The sequence below is a fragment of the Lynx rufus genome, unplaced genomic scaffold, assembly GCF_022079265.1.
Source record: "Lynx rufus isolate CCGP_SWC_20201006 ecotype Redwood Valley unplaced genomic scaffold, mLynRuf1.p SCAF_2, whole genome shotgun sequence".
Taxonomy (NCBI): domain Eukaryota; kingdom Metazoa; phylum Chordata; class Mammalia; order Carnivora; family Felidae; genus Lynx; species Lynx rufus.
The window spans coordinates 79,592,613-79,608,585 of NW_025814834.1; the positions used below are offsets into that span (position 1 = coordinate 79,592,613).

Genomic DNA, 15,973 nt, shown 5'->3' on the forward strand with positions numbered 1-15,973 from the left:
ATAAAAGTTTAAAATTTTAGTTGAATATGTTAGACTTTATTGTTTGTGCCTCTTGTTCAAAATTTTTGTGTGGGTAAGGTGGAAAATAACATAGCTAATGGTTGTAGGATATTTTTATCTGTACTCTGAGTGGATAATAGTGACTATTCCTTACTCTCCCTTAATAAATGGTTTATAGTTAATGTGATAGGATCAGTAAAGAGGATTGACTTAAGTGTTCATAAGGTTTTGCCTTTTTATCAGATCCTACCTAAACCCTACATTGAATACAGTTCAGATATAAAATAAGTGTTGGAAGTCCTGTGCTAATTCATTCAAAAAATACATTGAATGTCCATCTGTTAATGTCTGACATACTAAGGGATATATTAAATTATATGATGAAACGTACAATTAAAATGTTTTTTACAAAGGTTTTAATAACATGGGGAAATGATGATTGTGACATGTTAAGTGGGAAAAATGGATACAAACTTTTAGATGTAGTATGACCTCAAAATAAGTATAGAAAAAAGAGGAAGAAAATATAATATTATTACAAGTTGTTGTAAGGCAATAGCATTATGGTTGGTATTTTTCTAATTCTTTATGCTTTTGTGTATCCTAAATATTCTATATCAGTCATATTACATTGATAATTAGAAAGCAGTATTGGATCATTTTTTTTTTGTTTTTAGAATCATCTTGATGGCAAGGAATACAAAAATAGTTTTTAATTTATAAGTAAATGAGATGCTTGGGTTTTGTTTCTTTTTGTTCATCTAATATTACTTTTGGGGACATTATGAAGAGAGATCAAGATAATTAATAAAAATTGATTAACTAATACAATACCAATTGCAGTCTCCATTGCAAAGTTGAATGATTTTGATAGAATTCTCATCAATTGTTGTGGATATAAAAAGATTAACTACTGGGGCACCTAGGTGGCTCAGTTGGTTAAGTGTCTGACTTCGGCTCAGGTCATGATCTTGCAGTTCATGGGTTCGAGTCCTGCTTTGGGCTCTGTGCTGACAGCTCAAAGCCTGGAGCCTGCTTCAGATTCGTGTCTCCCTCTCGCTCTCTGCCCCTTCCCTGCTCGTGGTCTGTCTCTCTCAGTGTCTCAAAAATAAATGAACATTTATTTTTTTTAAAGATTTAAAAAATTTTTTCTTTTAAAGATTAACTACTGTTTTAATTTATTATCTTGATATTTCACTGCTTTTGAAGGTTTCTTGAGCATAGATCATCTTTATTCAGATGGTGATTTTTAAAAGACACAAGCAAAATGCAATGAGAATTAGAAAAAAGTATTATTTCTAGTGGGGGATTCAAGAAGTTTTCGTGTAAGTGCGGTGGTATTGTAAACTAGACACTGGACTGGATCACAGCCTGGGTTGTAAGCAGAGGCCTGCTATTCCGGTATGCATGACTTTATGCATATTTCCAGTGCTTTAAAACCTCAACTTCACCAGTTTTCAAGACCTTTTTAAACAATGGAACCCTTTTTCACAAGTGGTATTCTGTGGAACGCTTGTATAAAAAACAGGTAAAGTTGTTTTATTTCTGTGCATTTTCTGTTAGTTACCATAATATTTACTGGGTAAAAACAAGAGGAGTTTAATTAAAATTAAGTTTAATTAAAACTTTACATTTATTTTTAAATTTATTAATGTTTCACAGTCAATCTTTGGAAGTCAGAAAATAATTGACCAAAAATGGAAAGGATTGATTTACTAAAGATAGAAATGATAAGATTGGAGTTAATGGTCATACTGTACATATAAATGATGCTAACATTTTAGCTTTATGTTAATAAAACTTAAATGATGTTTTTTAGGGGGAGCAATAATTATTTTAAGAAAATGTAAAATCTTTTTTGGATTATAAAGTCACTTGCTTATTTTTGTATTTAAAATTATAGTTTAATGGACTGCTTTTACTAATATTTGTCAGATAAGAACTTTTAATAAAAGATGGGACTTAAATTTATACAACATTTTATCATGGTGAATATGGATTTCAAATATTTTGTTTTTTCTATTATTATTTGATTGAATAAACTAAGTTATTTGATTCAGAGAAAATAATTTGCTACCCCTTAAAATGACTATAAGAACCCTTCTATGAAAAAGCAAAATTGATATATGAATGAAGGTCGGAAGGGAATGACCCCAAATGGTTAACAGTAGCTTTCTCTAAGGAATGGGATTGTGGGAACAAGTCTAAGTTTTATATCAGGTCTAAAAATGACTTAGTTATAACTATTAAATTATGTTTTAATTTAATAATTATTAGGTTGAATTGTTAATTAGTATCAAATATTTAACAGTGTGTTAATTATTGATAAGTTGGAAAACAGAAGTATAAGAAATATAAATATATTCAATAAATAATGAATATAAGCAAACAATATATTATTTCTTAAAATTTTCTACTCAGTATCAAAATTAATTGTAATACACTGAAAATTAGAAAACGAGAACGCTTTAAACAGTAATTGTTTCAAATGTATTAAATGTATTATAACTAAAACTACTTTGACTTTAGAAGGGAATTCAGGTAATTCATGCTAAACTTTCTTTTGATTTTAAGCTGCCAACTGATAGAGTGCAGAAATGATAACTTTCTGAATACTGTTGCTATAAACAAACATCTCTTCGGTTCCTGCTATGTGAAAAGGAGCCAAATGTAATGATTGTGGTCTTATTCAAGGACAGAGTGCTGATGATATCATTTCCATAGACAGCACAATGCTGCAGCTGGCTCTGTCAGTCTAGGAAGAGAGCTCACTTAAAAAAAGACCATGAAGTAATTTGCAATTCAGGGGCAATATTTTAAGGGAAGTGAACTCGAAGTCTACTCATTAAAATCAAAGAAAACCTTGTGCTTTTTTTTTTTTTTTAATATTTTTGTCTCTTCAAAGTGTAACCATACCAACTTGCATAGCCTACATTAGGAATTCAGGAAAAGGGGACAGTGTTAAGAATTTTGCTTGTTGGAAAAGTTCTTTAGAGTAAGACCTTGGAGGGAAAAATTATATAGGTGTCTGGAATTTAAACCTACATTGCTAATTTCATGTAAGACATTTAAGAAATGTGTTTCAGAGGTATTTATTAGTTGTCTGTTCCCTCACAGTGTCAGGCTGACCAGCATACAAGTGCATGAGTCCCAGTGGCATGAAAGCACTCAGAATTCCCACCTTCCTTGGCTCAAAGGAAACAAATGAAGTGAGTAGCTTTCAATGGACCTGGCCGAAAATCCATTAAGTATGTATCTAATTTTCTTAGGGCAGTATTTTAGCTGCAAATGATTTTTTGATACTGTGTGTATCTCCTCACTCTGCTTTTCTTATGCCCAAAAATATACCCTTTGGCTTATTATATACAGTAGCAAAATAAAATTCAGTAAAAAGCTGAGTACGTACCATGTCTTAGAAACTGAGGGGTCATGGATGTAGAGCATGAAACCACCTATGCTCCAGGGTTGCCTAGTCTGCTGGGGAAGGGGGGGCGGGGGGAGGGAGATATATAAACAAATAGCTTGTGCCGTGTAAAAAACATAACAGATATAAGTATTTCTGCTTCTAGTCATAAAATTTCTGACCTGTGTACTCTTGGAATGGCCCAAAGATTTATAAGAAGTAAATCTGTGCCAGAGCATCTCCCTTGTATTAGCTACTAAGCTAACAAGCTTGGTTCTTTTTATTGGGATATTTTTTATATGTCATCTACTGACGTTTTCACTCCTGCATTGTGGGCATTTCTCAAGACATGCCATGCTCTGCTACTTGAAGTCATCCAGGGTTTTACCAAACCTCCCTCTCCATCCTTGACCTTTGTTCTTTATTTAGACCCGCGTCACCTACTGACTCATGTTCCCTATGTGATTGTTCAGATGATGTCTGAAATGTGATGTGTATGTCAAAACCACCCACCTCCTGCTTCCTTCTTCCCAATTTTCCCAAGTTTCAGTACCATTGATCTTCCCGTGATCCTGCAAAGTAACAACCTCCTTCAATAGAATGGCCTCTCCTTGTTTTCTTTCTCCCCCTCTCTCTTCTTTCTGTCTTTATTACTGCTATTTTTTTTTTTTTCCTTTCAAACTCCCAACCTACAAATTTTGGAAGGTTCTGATTCTCATGAAACTCTACTCTGAAGTTTCCTTTTTAAAATACTACTGAAGTTATTCAATCAGTTACAGTGTTACAAAACTGCTGGTATATCAACATACTTTTAAATGACAGACTTAGTAGAACAATAGCATCATTATTTCAAATGGATGATTTCTGGTAATTACACATTTAAGTTAATGTTCTGAATGTACAAGTGTCTTGAATTCCATGGCCACTCAACAATAATGGGATTAAAAACAATTCTAAAGTATTGTTTGAAACCAAATGGATAGAGAATAGCTCTGAGTTAAACTTCTAACATATTTAGAGATTTTGTAGTTGTCGAAACCATTCTTTCCTTCAAATATTGGAACAACCTAAATAAGCTTATTGAATCTTTTAGTATATAAGAACTGAAAATCCAAAAAAAAGAATCAGATGCTTCTGAATTCAGCTGGCTAATTTTCCACAGATTTACCTATAAACCAATTCTTTTATTTTTGGTGTAATATTCTTCTTAACAACTGTTCTTTAGAACAAAATAAGTCAGAGATTCCTCGAAGTTGTTTATTTCTCCCATAATTGTCCAGGGCAGGTGTTCCAGTTTGAAGGCCAGGTCCTTCCATCTTGCGACCCCACCATCCAGAGGGACTTGCTGTCATCTGCATCAAGCCTGAAGGTGAACAGAGAATGTGGAGGAGGTATGTCTGCTTCTTAAAGGCCTCAGCCCTAGAAGTGGAATGCCTCACTTCCTTTCACGTTCCATTGGCAAGAGCTAACTGTAGCCACCCTGAGACGCACTGTTGGCTCAGAAGTGTAATCCCTGCTGGGAATCCACTTCTCACTTAACCACCATACCCCCCAGTCATTGGGAAGCGTGTGGCTTGGTTTGCGCGCTGTCACTGAGGGCATTTGGATAAATTAACATGATTACAGTACCACAGAGAATACGTTTAACTCGATTAACTGAGACTGGGGGACAGATCAAGAGAAGCTTTTGGGAAGAGATGGTATTTGAGCTGTGTTGTGAAAGAAGCAGGTAAACTAGGTGAGAAAGAGGTAAAAGATTTTAGGCAGAGAAAATACATGCAAAAGATATGCATACATGCAAAAAGTATGAAGGAATATGGCTTATCGGGGACAAAAGTAGTACAGTATAGGTGGGTTGGATCGTGGAACCATGATGATGTGGCAAAGAGTCTTTGGGTTCAAGGGCAAAATTATGTGTTCAAGAGATTTTTAGGATGTAGAACCCACAAAGTTGGGAATGACATAGGACCTCAATGAGGAGAAGTAGTCTGGTCCCTGAGGGTCTATACCGCATGCCAGGCAGAGGGAACCGCAAGTGCAGAGGCCTCAGGTGGGAATGGAGTTGGTGTGTCTGAGGAGAATGAAGACTATGGCTGGAGCATATGTGGGAGGAGATGAGCTCTGAAAGGTACAGAGGCCATATCACTGAGGGCCTTTTAAACCATGAGGAAATTTTGGAGTTTATTCTAAATCCAATGGACGTGTTGGGCTCTGTGCTGACTGCAGAGCCTGGAGCCTGCTTCAGGTCCTGTGTCTTCCTCTCTCTCTGCTCCTCCCCTGCTCACACTCTTTCTCTCTCCCTCCAAAATAAATAAACATTAAAAAAAAAATTTTTTTTTTAATTCGGTGGAGAGTTATTTGAAGATTTTAAGCAGGGAAGTGATATCTTTGTGCAGTAAGGCTACACTAAAGACATGTATTTATTCCGTCATAACAAACATATTCTCCCCAAAATACAGTGTTTTCTAAATGGTGCATGTCAATGCAGTGTACTAGTGTGGAATTCATCATTTTAGATTGACATTGACATGTTTATTTGAATTAATACTCTCAGCTTTCTCATGGTGAGAAAAACAAGTTCATATACAACAGAAATAGAGAAAGACAACAGGTATAGGGAGGGAACGGAATGAGAAAATAATGCCAAATGTTGCTCATCTTAATTTTTTTTTTTTAATGGAAAATTTTGGGTATGGCTTTGGCAAAAGCCAAGCCAAGATCGTGTGTTGAAGGAGGTCCCCAACAGGAAAGTTTCTTTCATGTAAGATAATGGCGTCATTTTTCCCACAGGCTGTGCCCTGATTCTCTTGGAGTCTGTGGAAGGCACTGGCCCCACAACTTCATGTAGAGGATTCTGGGAAGAGTTCAAAAGAAATTAAAGAGAATTAGAAATTGGAAAATTCCTGCTTCTAAATAGGAATTTGGGACATGATAATCTGAAAGTGCACTTTTAAAAGTGACTTCTTTAGACCCAAGGAATAGTTTTAGAAGAGGGGAAAGAGAGTTCTAGAGCAAACTGACACAGTTGCCTATAGAATGTGATATGAGGGGCATTTCTGCAAGGATTTCTCATTCAAAGTGCCTCCCTGCAACCCCTCACTGACCCCAGGAACTTTCCCAAGTGCTTGTCATTAAAATGTCATTCTATTGGTGGGGGTAAGATTTGTATCTCTCTGAGTACAGGGGAAATATCCTTACCTGATACGGTGGATGCATCAACAGCTGGATTGTCTCCCAAGGCACCTAATTCAGCACATAGTCGATGCTCCTCCTCACTCGTGAGGGTATTGCAATACTTCAGTGGACAAGTCATGTCGTCTCCACTTTGCTCCATCCCTAGCAGATAAAAGCTTTGTTTCATAATTAAAAAAATCAAGGCTATGGAGTATGAACTTCTTGATTTTCCTGCCCTCTTATCTACATATTTAACTTCCTCAGCCTATTTTTGGGAATTTGTTCCCTCACTAAGACTGACTCAAGTCTCCTTCCATAACTGTACTCTTGGTTACATAGTCTCTCACATTAATTCCTTAAATGTTTGCTTCCTTCATTCTAAAACATTTTATTGAGCACCTGCTATGTGCATGCCTCTGTTTGAGGCTGGGAATATATATGTGATAATCAAGATGGTCATGGTCAGTTTTGACAAGAAGAATGTTTATTAGATTTTAAATCTCTTTCTCTTGAATGGCTCCATCCTTACAGTCTAAAACCATATCTAATTCTCTCCCTATTATAAACAAATAGAAAAAATTTTAATGTCTCTTGACTTTATGCCCTCTTCTTGTTAACTACTTATATCCCTCCTTGTCAGCCAAGCCTCTGGAGTAAATAATTAGTGTTTCTAAAACTTAAGTTCACATGAACATTAAAAAAATTTTTTTTAATGTCTGTTTTTAAAATTTTTTTACGTTTATTTATTTTTGAGACAGAGAGAGACAGAGCATGAGCGAGGGAGGGGCAGAGAGAGAGGGAGACACAGAATCGGAAGCAGGCTCCAGGCTCTGAGCCATCGGCCCAGAGCCCGACGCGGGGCTCGAACTCACAGACCGCGAGATCGTGACCTGGCTGAAGTCGGACGCTTAACCGACTGCGCCACCCAGGCGCCCCTTTAATGTCTGTTTTTGAGAGAGAGTCAGAGCCTGAGTGGGGGAGAGGCAGAGAGAGGGAAACACAGAATCCAAAGCAGGCCCCAGGCTCTGAGCCATCAGCACAAAGCCTGACGCAGGGTTCAAACTTGCAGACCACAAGATCATGACCTGAGCTGATGTCGGACACTTAACCGACTGAGCCCTCCAGGCACCCCTCACATGAGCCATTTTAAAATAAATTTGATCCATATTTGTGCCCTATAAAAAAAATGAACTCAAAATGGAAGATAAACCTAACTATAAAACTTAAAACTATAAAACCTCATTAAAAAAACCTAGAAGAACATTTTTGTGACGTTGGGATAGGCAAAGATTTGTTAGATTATATTAACAAAATATGAGCCATAAAAGAAAAAAAATGACAGGTTGGGCTTCATCAAAGTTAAGAACTGTTCTTTGAAAGACACTGATAAAGAAAAGAAAAAATAAACCACACACCGGGACACAATGTATGCAATCACATATCTAATTAAAAATTTGTATCCCAAACACAGAAAGAACTCAAAACTCAACAAGAAAATAAACCAACTTAATTAACAGATAGGCAAAAGATCTGAACATGCATTTCACTAAAGTAGACCTACAGACGACAAATAAGCACATGAAAAGATGTTCAACAGCATCAGTCATTAAAAAAACGCACATTAAAACCACAAGGAAGTTACCATTGCCCTCTAGAATTGCTAAAGTTAAAGGACCGATTAAACCAAGTGTTGGTAAAGATGAAGAGGAACTTGAGCTCATACACTGCTGGTGGGGATGTACAATAGTACAGTCCCTCTGGAGAATAGTTTATCTGTTCCTCAAAAAAGTTAACTCTACATTTATTGTATGACTCAGCCATTTCACTAGTAGGTATTTAACCCAAGTGAGAAAAAACATATGCCCCATACAAGGGCTTGTACACAAATGTTCAGAGCAGCTTTATTTGCAGTAGTCCCAAACTGGAAGCAAGCGAAATGTCCCTGAGCAGATGCGTGGATAGACACATTGAGCTCTAGCCTTATAATGGAATACTACGCAGCTATAAAAAGGAATAAACTATTGATACATAAAACAACGAGCATGGATCTCAAAGTTACTGTGCTTGGCATATGCAAGACAAAAAAAGATTACATACCCCATAATTCCATTTATATAAACTTCTAGAAAATGCAAAGTGATCTATAGTACAGCAGTTCAGTAGTTGCCTGGAGCTGGGGGACTTGTGGGAGGTAGGATTATTACGTGGCATGAGGAAACATCATGGGATGATAGATATATTCATTATTTTCACAGAGATGATAGCTTTATATATGTACTGTATATATGTCAACTCATCACATCGTGCCCTTAAATATCTGCAATGAATTATATGTCAATTGTACTTCAACAAAGATAATTTTTAAAGGCTACATAATGTTCCATTTCCATTAATATGACATTTGTGGAAAAGCACAATTATAGGGACAAAAAAGTGGCATGGGGGACATTTTTGGAATGATGAAATTGTTCTCTCTTTTGATTGTAGTGATGGCCACATGACTATACATTTGTCAAAATTCACAGGGCTCTACACTAAAGAGGGAGATTTTATTGTATATAAATTATGGCTTAAATTTAAAAATAAATAAGTTAATGAACCATCGTGTTTTAATTAAAATTCCATGTAATGGTACACATTTAAATCAAGTGTATTTTTATAAATGATGTTTATTATTTATACATTTAAACCAAAATACATTTACAAATCCAATTTTAAAACTATAAATTCAGTACCATCCAAATAAGCAACATTAATTCAACAAGACAATGTTATTTTGCTGAAAATGAAACACTTGTGGGTGCAGAATCTTTCTCTGAGACCACTTAGCCGCACCCAACACGCAGCGCAGAGCATACGCTCTCTCAATTCCTCTCTTCCCTCCCTGCCCCTAGACCTTTAGAGCCTCTCCACCCCTCGGGGTGTTGTAACTTCACATATCAGTTGCCATTTTCTGCTCCCCACAGGTCTCCTTTTAGCTCTGAGAGTTTCTAATCCTAAAACAAAAGGAAGAGCAAGGAAGCCCCCTCAGGGGCTGACCTGAGAAAAGAAAATCTGAAAAACAAACTGGGATGGTTGCACACCTACAGACATGAATCCTCTTTCTTCCACTAAAAGTGGACGTCCGTCTGTGTCACAGTACAGAAGGACCCCTTCTCTTACCTTAGCCTTGGAAGCATCAGGCTTGAGAGGGCAGAGAGGGGAGAATGCCAAGCTTGTCCCTTAAAGACAGTGGACTTGAAGTACAGTCTTTCATTAATCTTTGTATTCTCAGTGCCTTGCACTACCTGGCACATGTCAGTTAATTAGTGAATGAGTAAATGAATAAATCTTATTCATTCAGTTGCAATAAATAAAACATCAATGATTAAATGGGGCAACCTAAATACAAATTAATTTGCCTTTGTTTATCAATATGGGATAGGCATCGGCTTCATGCACCAGCCCTTAATAACACCCAGTTGATGTTTGTCTTTTTGAGATGCTCTATTATCTGACAGAGGCTTTGGGGACTGAACTTCACACAGGCTCCTGTGGAACTTGTCTTACTAAACAGCCTCAGAATTTCACATGTTTTGTTTTTTTGTTGTTTCAAGCAATCTACACCAAATGTGGGGCTTGAACTCATGACCTCCAGACCAAGAGTCACATACTCTACCTGCTGAACCAGCCAGGCGTCCCTGTCCACATATTTTTGAAACCAAAAGTACAGACTGTACACTTCAGCAAGTTATTTCTGACATTTAATTTCTTCTCAAATTGAGTAAAATGGGGTTATTAATAGCAACAACTTATTAGAGTTGATATGAAGAATGAGTCAATACACATAATGTGACCATACCCTTCCTTAAGCTTGCTTAGAATTCAAGGAATAGCCGTCTGGCACAATTTCACTTGGGATCTCCAAAGGAAATGATTGCTTTTTATTTAAATTTAGGTAGAATAAATTCTGGGCACACAGAGTTTGTCCTTGAGAGAAAAAACAAGGAAGAAGAATGGCACTAAATTGGAATGTGTTTTTTGCTCATACAGATTCCATAGAATTTGTTCTCTATTGAGTCTCTAGTCATCTAGGTGAAAAGTAGGTTTCCAAAAGGAAGGGGAGTATATGGTGGAGCTGTGTGGAGAAAAATGACCTTGCCCCGTGACCTTGTCTCTGCAGGGGAGTTGTAGGCTGGTGGTTGCCAGCATTCCAGCTGGATTGTTTTGAATCTTCTCTTCATCCCTTACTGGTTGTATGGTTTGGAGCAAATTACTCTCTTAGCCACCTCTTCCAGCTTTTGCTTTTGTTCACAAATGGGAATAGCATCTACTTATGTGAGGATTCAGTAAGGTCATACAAGTGTGGAGGAAAGAATATATGATTTAAAAACCTAATTTCACATGCTCCTGCATGAAAGGGCTTAGGAACAGGCATCAATGGACCGTTTCGTTCTTAGTGGCAAACCTGAGCACCCATCTGGATGTGAGAGGTTGAGATAAAGTGGGTAGTAAAGGTAATTTGTAAGTAATGAAGTTATGGGAGTTTAATTTTTTTCCCCTGAAACCCAAAAAAAGGCATTTGGACCCTGGAACTAGAGGAAAAAGAGATGGAGAGCTTGTCCAGAGCACTCTTTTGCAACAGGCAGAGCGGATGATAAAGTGAAGTTTGCTTTTCCTTTGGTGCTTCCTGTGTCTTCTACAAAGCTTTCAGCTTCCTTAGACTTGCATTAGCACTGCTTTGGGGAATCAAGGGAAGGTCATGCTCAGAGCAAGCTGGAGTAGCCCATAGGATGGCAATAGGGGATCAAGTTCTAGAACAGAGCAGCAGCGTGTGGCAAGAGGAAACACCAGGGAAATAGCTAGACTCTCCCTAGCTATTAATATATTTAATATTATCTACTTATTAATATATTTGTATTTTATTGTCTTTATAGTCCTTTGAACTCAGAAAGCTGGAGGGCCAAGGGACAAGTGAAATGCACTTGCCCCTGCCACCCCCTTAGTATAAGCTGCTGCCTTCTCTGGTCTGGACTGTTCCATTGCCTCTAAATTAGTTTCTCTGCATCCTTTGTTGTTCCTTCCAATCCATCCTTTTTTTTTTTTTTTTTTTTAAGTTTACTTATTTATTTTGAGAGAAAGAGAGAGGGTGGGAGACGGGCAGAGAGAAAGGGAGAGGGAGAGGGAGAGAATCCCAAGCAGGACTCATTCCCCTGAACCATGAGATCATGACCTGAGCTGAAACCAAGAGCTGGACACTTCCCCAGCTGAGCCACCCAGGTGCCCTCTAATCCATTCTTTACACAATTGCCAGAACATATTTAAAGCATAAAATGGATCAAGTTACCAACCTTCTTAAATCTTTTCATTGGCTTCCCAATTCTACCTTGGATAAAGTCACAGCTCCTTACCTTGACCTAGAAGGTCCGCATCCTCTGCCCCTGCTTCCATGAGCAGCCTCACATGGTATCCAGTGACCCCTTCACCGACTGCGCTCCAGGACCTTCAGGGCACGAACTTTCCTCTCTGTTCCTGATCTCCTCCTCCTCCTATTCTGCACGCGTCTGGCTCATCGTACTTTCAGGTCCCGGCACCAATGTCATCTCTTTGGTGAGACCTTTCCTGCTCACTCTAGGTAAATAGGTCTCACTCTCTGACCCTTGTTGTTTTGCAGCACCCTGCTTGTTTCTTCATTATACTTCATGTGGTTTTGTGAGTATTCATCTTTTTGCTTTCCTATTTACTATCTCCATAGGGGCAAAGGCTTTGATTATTTCACAAACCCCACCATACATCTAGCACCTGGTTCAGTACCTGAACCCTGGTAGACATTAAATAAATGTTTAAAGGATGAATGAATGAACACATATCATTTTATGTACGTAGTATATGACAAATGTTATTGCAACATGTAATCAATGTAAAAATTACTAATGAGATATTTTACATTTTTTCGTGCTAAGTCTTCAGAATCTGTTGTGTGTTTTACACTTAATGGCACATCTCCATTTGAACTCGTCATATTTTATTTTATTTTTAATTTTTTAAAATGTTTATATTTGAGAGAGAAAGAGACAGAGCATGAGCAGGTGAGGGGGAGGCGCGGGGGGCGGGGGGCGGCTGTGCAGAGATGGAGACAGAATCTGAAGCAGGCTCCAGACCCCAAGCGCCGAGCTGTCAGCACACAGCCTGATGTGGGGCTTGAACTCACAAGCAGTGGGATCATGACCTGAGCCAAAGTCAGACACTTAACCGACTGAGCCACCCAGGTACCCCAGATCTTGTCATATTTTAAGTGTTTAATAGCCAAATGTGGCTATTGGTTCTCTATGGACAGTGCAGGTTTGGAGCATACTAGCGGCCAATATATGGTAGCTACTGGATAAAAATAATGCAAAGCTTCAGAAGAAAGGTTTATTTTAAGAGGTGGGGGAGAGAGCTATACCCATTGGCCAAGTCAACAGGATGAGGCTTCATTCACCTGTTAACATCTGGAACGGGAGGGATACCGTGAGTGCCCTGGATGGATGAGTAAGACAGCTGGACCCAGAGGGAGGTGGACATCGGTGCAAAAGCCCTTGACTTTCAGATACCTGTGAAGAGCCTGGAGAGCAGAGGACAGCCCGAGGGCAACAGGCTTTGTTGCAGGAGTGGGAGGAGAGAGTAGGCAGCAGGCTTTGCTGGGAAGGCCTCTGCCAGCAGAGTATCTCAAAATGGAATGCATCCAGACACTATCAGAGATCTTGCAGAAACATACTGTTCCTGGGATTTGTTGGTGGCAGAATATGTAACATCGATTTTTTTTTTCTTCTTTAAAATTCCTTCCGCTAATTTGTGGCCAGCAAGTTTCCACGTTTCCAGTTAGGAAGTTGGAACTAGATAACCAGGCTGTCTACTGAAAAAAGTTTTACCCATGTTTCTGGGCAGGAAACTGTCCCCTAAAAAGTGACTTTTAGATGTGAGCCACTCACTAAAAATTATTCATCATCGTATTCATGGCACAGTGCTCAGGAGAAAAATCCACTATGTGTATTTAAAACTCAGTTTCAATACTATGAGAGTAAAATGTGTGTAGTGCAAAGAGATAAGCCACTTACTCTGGTATCCAAAGCAAAAACTGTCTCCTGCCCACATTTGACTATTGATTATGTTTCATTGCTCAGTGCTGTTATCTCCTGTCATCAGAAGGACAAAAGGACAATTACTGCCAAGCCACCAAGCCCATCTCTTTGCTCCTAGAAGCAATCTGAGTGGTATATTCTGAATCATTTTGTACCGAGGGCTCCCAGAAGCGTCAGTAGGGTATCTGTAAGCAGGAGTGAGTTTATAATATTTAAGGGAGAATCCTTCACTGCAGATACAAGAATCCAGCCCACAGCTCAGAGTGAATAATTTTAATATTTTGACTTCTCCAGAAAATGAAGACCCCACACCCCAAGTTTCAAAGAATATCTGCCAGTAGTATTTTGCTGGGAATCCTGGGAATCCATGTCTTACAAAAGGTACGGTACTTTTGGCGAGAGATTTCCAAGACAGGGGCAAGAAAGGTAAGGGGTTCCCAGGATGATTTCCCCAGCACTCAGAATGCTGCCAACTTGATAAAATATCAGCTGCTATTTGACAACAAACGGAAACACACCATGAAAGCACAACTGTTCTTTTCAGACTGTATTAATAGAAAAATCTGGTAAACAAGAAAGATTAGTACAAGAATGTTCTATCAAGTAGATCCAGTTTCTCTAGGGAAATGTTAATCCCTATTCACTACAGGCTTTCACATTAAGATGAGTCATTATTGTATCACTGATTAAGATTTTATAAAGGTTAACAGGTGTAGGGGCGCCTGGGTGGCGCACTCGGTTAAGCGTCCGACTTCAGCCAGGTCACGATCTCGCGGTCCGTGAGTTCGAGCCCCGCGTCAGGCTCTGGGCTGATGGCTCAGAGCCTGGAGCCTGTTTCCCATTCTGTGTCTCCCTCTCTCTCTGCCCCTCCCCCGTTCATGCTCTGTCTCTCTCTGTCCCAAAAATAAATAAACGTTGAAAAAAAAAAATTTTTTTAAAAATAAAGGTTAACAGGTGTAGAGTCAAATGAGTCTTTTTAAATTATTTTTCCCCTTCAAATATTTGTAAGGACATTACAGATAATATTCTTAATGAAATAAAGCATTAAAATACATTTAAAGATTCTAAGGGCCGCCTCACCAATTTCATTCCTCTTTTTTCGGTAAACTTAAACTATACTGTTATGTCTCATTCCTTGCATGTTTTCTACTTGCTATATATGTATGTATCTATAGATGAAATACAGTGTTGCTTTTGCATATTTTTAATCTTAAATGGTAACTACTGCTACTAGTTTGTGTCTTGCAAAAATTTCTATGAACGTATAAGCATGTATACACACACACACAGACACTCTCATTTCTACACCTTGTGTTTTTCACTTAATGTATCTTAGGTATCTTTTGATATTCATCCATATAGATCTGCCTCATTTGGTTTAACAGCTGTAGGTATTCCATTTTAGATGGACTTTAATTTATTATCCTAATTTCTTATTGATGGACATCTAAGTTGTTTACTTTCCTCTATTGCAAACATTCCTGTATTACAAATACTGCTGAAGTTATTTCTACATACTCATAAAAATATATCTGTGAGTTAAATTTCAAAAGGTGTGTTCATTTTAAAGTTTGACAGACATAACTAAATTCCTCTTCAAAAAGCATGAGAGTCACCCCTGTCAGAATGGCTACATTAACAACTCAGGCAACGACAGATGTTGGAGAGGATGCGGAGAAAGAGGAACCCTTTTGCACTGCTGGTGGGAATGCAAGCTGGTGCAGCCACTCTGGAAAACAGTATGGAGTTTCCTCAAAAAATGAAACATAGAACTACCCTACGACCCAGCGATTGCACTACTAGGTATTTATCCAAGGGATACAGGTATGCTGTTTTGAAGGGGCACACGCGCCCCAATGTTTATAGCAGCATTATTGGCAATGGCCACAGTGTGGAAAGAGACCTCATGTCCATCAACGGATGAATGGATAAAGAAGATGTGGTATATATATACAATGGAGTATTACTCAGCAATCAAAAAGAATGAAATCTTGCCATTTGCAACTATGTGGTTTGAACTAGAGGGTGTTATGCTAAGCAAAATTAGAGAAAGACAGATATCATATGACTTCACTCATACGAGGACTTTGAGAGACAAAACAGATGAACATAAGGGAAGGGAAACAAAAATAATATAAAAACAGGGAGGGGGACAAAACAGAAGAGACTCAAATATGGAGAACCAACAGGGTTGCTGGAGGGGTTGTGGGAGGGGGGATGGGCTAAATGGGTAAGGGGCACTAAGGAATCTACTTTGAAATCATTGTTGCACTATATGCTAATTAACTTGGATGTA

General features: G+C 38.2%; 1 long non-coding RNA gene across 1 annotated transcript; it reads left to right on the forward strand.

Moving 5' to 3' along the window:
* The first annotated feature begins 2,020 nt into the window (after window positions 1-2,020).
* LOC124515841 (uncharacterized) lies at window positions 2,021-14,447 on the forward strand. Its single transcript, XR_006962883.1, has 3 exons — window positions 2,021-3,209; window positions 4,684-4,794; window positions 13,972-14,447. It is a non-coding gene; the product is annotated as an uncharacterized LOC124515841 (long non-coding RNA).
* The last annotated feature ends 1,526 nt before the right edge of the window (window positions 14,448-15,973 follow it).